Here is an 8,136-nt window from a genome sequence, read left to right as displayed (position 1 = left end):
GACTGTGGCATTTCTTTTAAAGCCCTTTATGTGGTGTCGCTCAGACGCCCGACTGTGGCATTTCTTTTAAAGCCCTTTATGTAGTGTCGCTCAGACGCCCGACTGTGGCATTTCTTTTAAAGCCCTTTATGTGGTGTCGCTAAGACGCCCGACGGTGGCATTGCTTGTTATTTATTTCATAAATTTTAATACTATTATGTTATTGCAATTTTATAAATAACTTGCTTGCACGCATCAGAGATTTCTTTATCTTTTGTGACTGACGTCATGAGCATAAAATATTTTCAGCACATCATTGTTATATTATACCTGTGTTCATAATGTTTGCGAGTACATTCAAAGTACTCACTGGCTTGTGCCTGGCTATTGTCTTGGCCAGATTTTCTTGCCCGGAGAGGAACGACGCGATGCCAGCCCCGGAACCCACACAATGGAGATAGCAGCCTCGCGAAGATAGGAGTTAACCTGGTCAGCTGTTCCTGTGGGAATTGGAGTCCCATAGACACTGATGTTTCACAACCCGCTTCCGCCATCAACCACTAGAAACCATTTGTTGTACTCACAGGCCAGAATGGCCTTGTACTACATATTTTGTTTTTTGCTTGGAATTTCTGTATCAAGTTGGAGCCTCATCAGCTAACAGTAATCCTGGGGCTGATGAGCACGACGGTCTTTTCTAGAAATTTATTACCCGAAAAACCGGTCGTGACAGACTTGGTATCAGAGCCAGGCTGACCATTGGCTAATCCTATCTTAGCCAGGTCGAAAAACTTAGGCAAACCAACCTACTAGACCTTAGCCAAACCCCAGCCAAGCTTCCCGTGCAAGATAGCCACACAGTAATCCCGACACTTTTGGCAGTCGGTGCCCAACCTATCAGCCTAGCCTGTCGATCGCACACCAGTGACCAGCACCCAAGGCGCCTCATTCGCAAGCGTGTGGAAGAAGACTCCGTCCCCTTTTTCTTATAAAAGGGCACGCTAGTCTCAACCCAGCACAGCACAGCCGCTACCCAAAACCGAGCCGCAATGCCTGGCCCCATAGTGCACAACGAGACCACAGCAACCAATCTTGGAGGTTTTGTGACCATCCTCGCAAACCTCACCCGTCGTGCCTATGCGTTAGAGGAGCCACCAGAATTTGTTGTGTATCAAGGACCCATGAGCAGTGAGGACCGCCAATTCTGGGCCACTGTGCACATCTACGGTAGGGGTCTAGCACCCGAACGCCCCTACAGGTTCACCGGAAGAACAACTTCCTTCGAGCCACAAGCCATCCAGCTAGCCGCTCGAGAAGCTATAGTTCATCTCAGGCACTTGTCGCCCAGAGTTAATTGTCGCTCGATCCACTACTACCCCAGACGTGAAGGGTATGGTAGACCACCCCAAGTTGCCAAGGGAGATCACGAGACAGATCCTGCATTGTTGCACCTGGTGCGCTATGTAAGTGCACTAGAGGAACTGTGCGATCAAATCACTATTGATTTAATTACAGCTCGTGGAGAGCTGGTTCGTCGAGCCCCGGCGAGAGAAGAAGACGAGCCCGCCGCCGACAACCCAGTCGTGTTGTTAGGACAACCGATCGAGACCCCGAGATCGGCTCCAGCCATCAGCCGAGATGCTTTGATGACCCCAGAAGTGCTTCGTCGCCTTTTGGGAGCACACTCCAACAGGGTTGTGGCTAACAATCCCCGCGATGGTCATCATCACTACCCCGACCCTGCAGTTCCTCCGCCATCTCCGACTAATCCCGGTAGTGAGACACGTGGAGAAGCCTCGACATCCACCAGGCACGCCCGTTTAGACATAAATGAGGTAGACTAAGCCGTACGAGTAGTACCGAGTCTCAGTGTATCCTCACTTTGTAATCGTGCGACCGTGTATATTAACGCAGCCTGTCGTTGTGCCTCTGTTTTAATAGTGGCCTTGCATTTTTGGTCAGCGCATAGTTGCATATTTTTCCAGGCACAACTACCAAAACCAACCCGACGACAACCACAGTAACACGTCTCTTTATGAGATATGTGTATCTCTGACACTGACCTGACCTTTGGAGCTAAGCTGGCAAATTTATTACCTTTCACCACGGTAAAACGATCCGGCTCCATTGCTATATAAAGGCCACCTTGTGACCTTACCCAGCAACCCTCACCTTGTGCACCACACTCACAACTTTTTCCTGTCATGCCGAGCCCCAGCATTCATCTGAGAACCCCAGATGCAACCCCAGGTAGCTTTGTCAAAATATTGTGGGATTTTACCCGTAGTACCATGGGTTCTACCCAGCCACCCCAGTACGAGCTGTTCAAATCTAGAATCACCCCATCCACCTCGGAATATTGGGCAACAGTACACATTCCTCCTGTAGACCCCAACCAAGATCCAACAGAAGTTTCCTTCGTGGGGAAATCTATGCCAACCCCACACTTGGCCATAGAAGCTGCTGCGAAAGAAGCGATTCCTCGCCTTCGATCCGCTGTACCCTATGCCCGTGAACGAGGATATTATTACTTTCCCAGCCGTGCAGCACCCGGAGAAGTAACATCTTTTCCCGGTGGATGCATTGAGAGAGACCCAGTGCTAGCCAACCTTATCCAGTACATCATTGCTTGTTTGCGAGTACATTCAAAGTACTCACTGGCTTGTCCCTGGCTATTGTCTTGGCCAGATTTTCTTGCACGGAGAGGAGCGATGCGATGCCAGCCCCCAAAACCCACACAATGGAGATAGCAGCCTCGCGAAGATAGGAGTTAACCTGGTCAGCTGTTCTTGTGGGAATTGGAGTCCCATAGACACTGATGTTTCACAACCCGCTTCCGCCATCAACCACTAGAAACCATTTGTTGTACTCACAGGCCAGAATGGCCTTGTACTACATATTTTGTTTTCTGCTTGGAATTTCTGTATCAAGTTGGAGCCTCATCAGCTAACAGTAATCCTGGGGCTGATGAGCACGATGGTCTTTTCTGGAAATTTATTACCCGGAAAACCGGTCGTGACAGGATACCATGCTTTATTAGGACGAGAGGCATTCACAATTTTTCAAGCTATACCCCATTACGGGTACATGAAGCTCAAAATGCCCGGGCCCAACGGAATCATCACCCACGCCAGTAATCCGGACGTAGCGCTCCGCGCCGAAAATAAGACAGCCGCACTAGCCCTAGAGGCGCTATCTGAAGCCCTAGCGGCCGAGGAACTCACAGCGCTGCGCTCCACGGTGAACAGGGACGACGTCATACTCGACAAAATATCCAAGTCCACTTCTTTTAAGCCAGCGGACGAAATAGTCAAATTCCAAGTCCATCCAACGGACCCTACAAAGACGGCCTCCATTGGGGCAAAATTAAACCCTGATGTAGACGCCGCACTACGAGAATTCCTACGGGAAAATTGGGATATTTTTTCCTGGCACCCTTCAGACATGCCAGCAATCCCACGCCGGCTGGCAGAGCACAACCTAAATATCCTAAAAGGATTCAAGCCAGTCAAACAGGCTCTTCGGCAATTTTCTGAACCCAAAAGACAGGCAATGGGACAGGAGCTAGCCAAACTATTAGAGGCCGGATTCATCAGAGATATAAAACATCCGGACTGGCTAGCAAACCTGGTAATGGTACCAAAGAAGGACAAATCCTGGCGCCTGTGTGTCGATTTCAAGGGCCTTAACAAGGCTTTCCCAAAGGACCCCTTCCCCCTTCCCCGCATCAATCAAATTATCGATGCTACCGCAGGGCACGATTCATTGTGCTTCCTCAATGCATACTCCGACTACCATCAAATCAAGATGGCGGAGCCAGACCAAGCCGCAACGGCATTCATTACTCCATACGGACCATTCTGCTTCAACACAATGCCCTTCGGGCTCAAAAACGCCGGCGCAACATACCAGCGCATGATTCACACGTGTCTGGCAAACCAGATCGGCAAAACAGTGGAGGCATACGTAGACGATGTGGTCGTCAAATCCAAACCCAGCCAAGATCCGAGCTCTTTCACAATTGGATATCCCAAAAGACCTCAAGCAAATACAAAAATTGACTGGATGCGTGGCGGCTCTAAGCCGCTTCATCTCCCACTTAGGAGAAAAGGCATTACCCCTTTATCGCCTCCTCCGGCGCACCGAACACTTCGAGTGGACGGATGCCGCCATGGCCGGACTCGAAGAAATAAAGGCCATATTGGCAACAAATCTGGTCTTGGCCGCGCCCAACTTGGGCGAACCAATGCTATTATATATCGCGGCAACACATCAAGTTGTAAGCGCGGTGCTCGTCGTCGAACGAGAAACGGACGGACACAAGTTCCCTCTTCAAAAACCAGTGTACTACGTATCCACTGTCCTAACTCCATGCAAGTCCCGGTATCCACATTATCAAAAGATAGCGTATGCAGTGTTCATGGCGTCCCGGAAGCTCCGACACTACTTTCAAGAGTGTTCGATAATAGTAGCCTCCGAAGTATCTCTCAATGACATTATAAACAACCGCGACGCGACCGACAGGATTGCAAAATGGGCCTTCGAGCTCCTACCATTCGACATAACCTATAAACCACGGCGAGTTATCAAGTTGCAAGTTTTGGCCGACTTCATCGCTGAATGGACTGAAGCCGAACTCCCTAAATAGTACGGCGCATAATCTAATTGGATCATGCACTTCGACAGCTCCAAAATGTTGGCCAGCCTGGGGGCTGGCATCGTCCTGACGTCCCCAACCGGAGACACAGTCCAATACGTACTCCAGATAATGTACATGGCTCCAACAACGCAGACGAATACGAGGCCCTCCTACATGGCCTACGGATGGCGGTCTCCACGGGCATTAAACGCCTAGAGGTGCGAGGGGATTCGAACCTCGCGATATCCCAAATAAAGGGAGACTTCGACGCGAAGGATCCAAAAATGGCAGCTTACCATAACGCCGTTCTGAAAATGTCAGATCGGTTTGAAGGGCTCGAATTTCACCATATAGCCCGGGATAATAATCAAGCGGCGAACGTATAGGCACGCATCGGCGCAAAGCGCGATGCCGTCCCTCCCAACATCTTCCTAGAACGGCTTTTTAAGCCATCCGTACTATGGGAAGGGGAGTCCGGAAACAACAATCCGGACCCAACTGCACTGCCCGACACCGCACATTCTGACACTATCGGCGATTCTGCCAATGAAACAACACCTTAAGCCCACGAAATAATGGCAGTCATTGCCCCGTGGAGCGAGCCATTCCTAGCTTACTTAACTAGGCAAGAACTTCCCGAGGACCAAAACGAGGCCCGCTGCATCGTACGGCGATCTAAAGCCTATAAGGTCCATGAGGGAGAGCTCTATAAGAAAAGCACAACCGGAGTCCTTCAAAGGTGTATCTCCAAAGAGGAAGGGCGAAATCTTCTGGCTGAAATTCATGCCGGACTCGGTGGGCACCACGCCGCGGCCCGGGCCCTTGTAAGCAAGGCCTTCCGTATAGGATTTTATTGGCCAACGGCCTGGACAGACGCTCAGGATTTAGTCCAACGATGCGTCGGTTGCCAGCTCTTTGCTAATCAAAGCCACATGCCACCCACCGCCCTAAAAACTATACCCATCACCTAGCCGTTTGCAGTCTGGGGGCTTGACATGGTTGGACCCCTTAAAGGAGGAACCCACAAGCAAAAATACCTATTGGTCATGGTGGATAAATTCACTAAATGGATAGATGCCAAGCCAGTTAAGACGGCCGAATCTGGACCCGTGATAGACTTCATATCAGGGGTAGTACACCGTTATGGTGTCCCCAATAGCATCATCACTGATAACGGCACAAACTTCACAGCCGACGAGGTTAAACTCTGGTGCAAAAACATGGGCATCAAGCTCGACTACGCTTCAGTCTATCACCCTCAAACTAACAGTCAAGTCGAGCGAGCAAATGGTCTAATCATGAGCGGCATTAAACCTAGACTAGTGCGGTACCTCAAGGAATCTAACACGCACTGGGTAGAGGAGCTCGACTCCGTACTCTGGGGGCTGCGGACCACGCCGAATCGCACTTCCGGATTCACACCATTTTTTATGGTGTACGGTGCAGAGGCAGTTTTGCCCTGCGACATAATTCATGACTCACCTCGTGTGCGCATGTACGAAGAAAGAGAAGCCGAGCTGGATCGGCAGGACAGTTTGTACGCCTTAGAGGAGGAGCGCGACATGGCAAAAGCTCGTTCCGCATTCTACCAACAGCAGGCTTGAAGATATCAAAGCAGAGAAGTACGGGCCAAAACTTACAATGTTGGCGAACTAGTTCTACGCCTGCCGGACAAGAAAAAGGACAAACTCAAGCCCAAATGGGAAAGTCCCTTCATCATCGACCAAGTCCTGACCGGCGGAGCATACCGTCTGCGAAACGCATTGGATAACTGACTCGAGCCGAACCCGTGGAACGCAGCCCGTCTCCGAAGATTCTACGCCTAGCGCCGGACTCTGAGTTCGTCTCCTTCCTCCGTCTACATTTTATACTTTAGCTGTCTTTTATTTCTCTCTTTCTCCCTCCTTTTTTCTTAAAGCCTTTGGAGGCTCGTCTGCGCATTGTTCGCACACACTTGACGTGCTACTCGCACTCATTATACCTGGGGGATTCTTTAACAGAAGCTTATTTATATGGGCCTTATGCCCAATACATGTGTCACACTTCCGCATGTACCTTTTATTCACCATTATATGCATCGATATGACTTAAGTTTTGGCCAAGCTGGGTTGCCTGGCTCCTGTGCTTACCCCTATGTTCCCAATTGTTCGGCTAGGAGGTAAAGGGAGCACCTCTTTGATTGTTACTGCCGGGTCAGCCAGATGTGTGCCTCAGACTGGGTGAAGCCGAAAGCTAGCGTTCTTAAGGGAATATTCGGTCGGTGAACTAAAAGACGATTTCTTACTTATTTATTTATCTGCCCCCAGATGCTTTCCTACTTTTTTCGCAGTCCGGACATGCTCTTTAGGGCATGCCTCACAGGGAAAGGAACCCCTAACGGAACTATTCTCCCTGGAAGATGTTTCTTACTAACCATGTAATATAACATAACTAGTTGGGCACTTGTCTGATAAAGTACTAATGACCCCTACGCCTGGTCTCCACGCATGCCCCGGTTTTTTTATAACCGCGAGGGTATTCGGGCACACTCCGGACTGTCGGGTCCCGAGGTTGAAGCGAAAAGGTCCGTAGTGACAAACGATCTACAATCCGGCTAGAAGACATTTTACATGTCATTTTAAATTACATAGTCAAATTGACTGATTGTATTCCTCTTCAATACCATCTAACAGGCTGTCTAGTTTATAGTCCCACTGGGAATACTTTGCGGCCAACTCTACTTGGCCATACATTAAGCTCACAGGGATCTCCTTCCCATCGGGCCCCACAGGGTCCGACCTCGGCCATGTGGTTTGGGTCAGCCTTCGTGTACCTCGTCTTCACCATGGCCCAGGCCTCCCTGGCGCCTTGACGGCAGGCCGATATCTTCCACAGACGGAAGCGCCGCTGTGCTCCCTGAAGCTTCTCTGCAAGCCCTCCAAGACCCTCGGGTAGGGAGACGGATGGCCATAGGGCCTGGGTGACGCCACTCATCACCTGCCGAATTCGTTCGTGCAGTTGCAGCAGCTCGGGAAGTAGGCCACCCATTGAACCGGGCATTTCCTCTGCAGGACGGCCTGTGAGCATACCTACAGACATATTCTTGTTAATCGACTTCGTCGCCGAACTCTTCTTTTCAAAAGTTCGTTCAAGCACTTACTATAAATGCTGCGACGAAGCCGCAGATTCTCCTTCACGGAGTAAGACAGCTGGACCCGAACATCTTTTAGTTCCTCGCCCAGCTGAGTGTTGGCATCTTGGAGGTTATTTTTCTCCTGCTGCATCCTTGTAAGCACCTTCTCGCCGGCCTTTAGCTGGCGTAGTAGCTGCCGCCTGTCCGGATCTAGTCCGGCACCATCTGCAATATTATTGTCAGACCCATGCACACACCGCACTTCACAAACTACTTCTCTTTCGAAAGTATATATTGCCGGAGGGGGTCTCTGTGGCTCCTCCCGTGGTGGCTAGTGCGGCCTCAAGTTGGGCCTTGCACTCTTGAAGCTCCTGGGACAGGTGGGTATTCTTCTCCGTAAGATCCT

This window comes from Triticum dicoccoides, chromosome 5B (assembly GCF_002162155.2).
Source record: "Triticum dicoccoides isolate Atlit2015 ecotype Zavitan chromosome 5B, WEW_v2.0, whole genome shotgun sequence".
Taxonomy (NCBI): domain Eukaryota; kingdom Viridiplantae; phylum Streptophyta; class Magnoliopsida; order Poales; family Poaceae; genus Triticum; species Triticum dicoccoides.
This window is presented reverse-complemented; position numbering follows the sequence as displayed.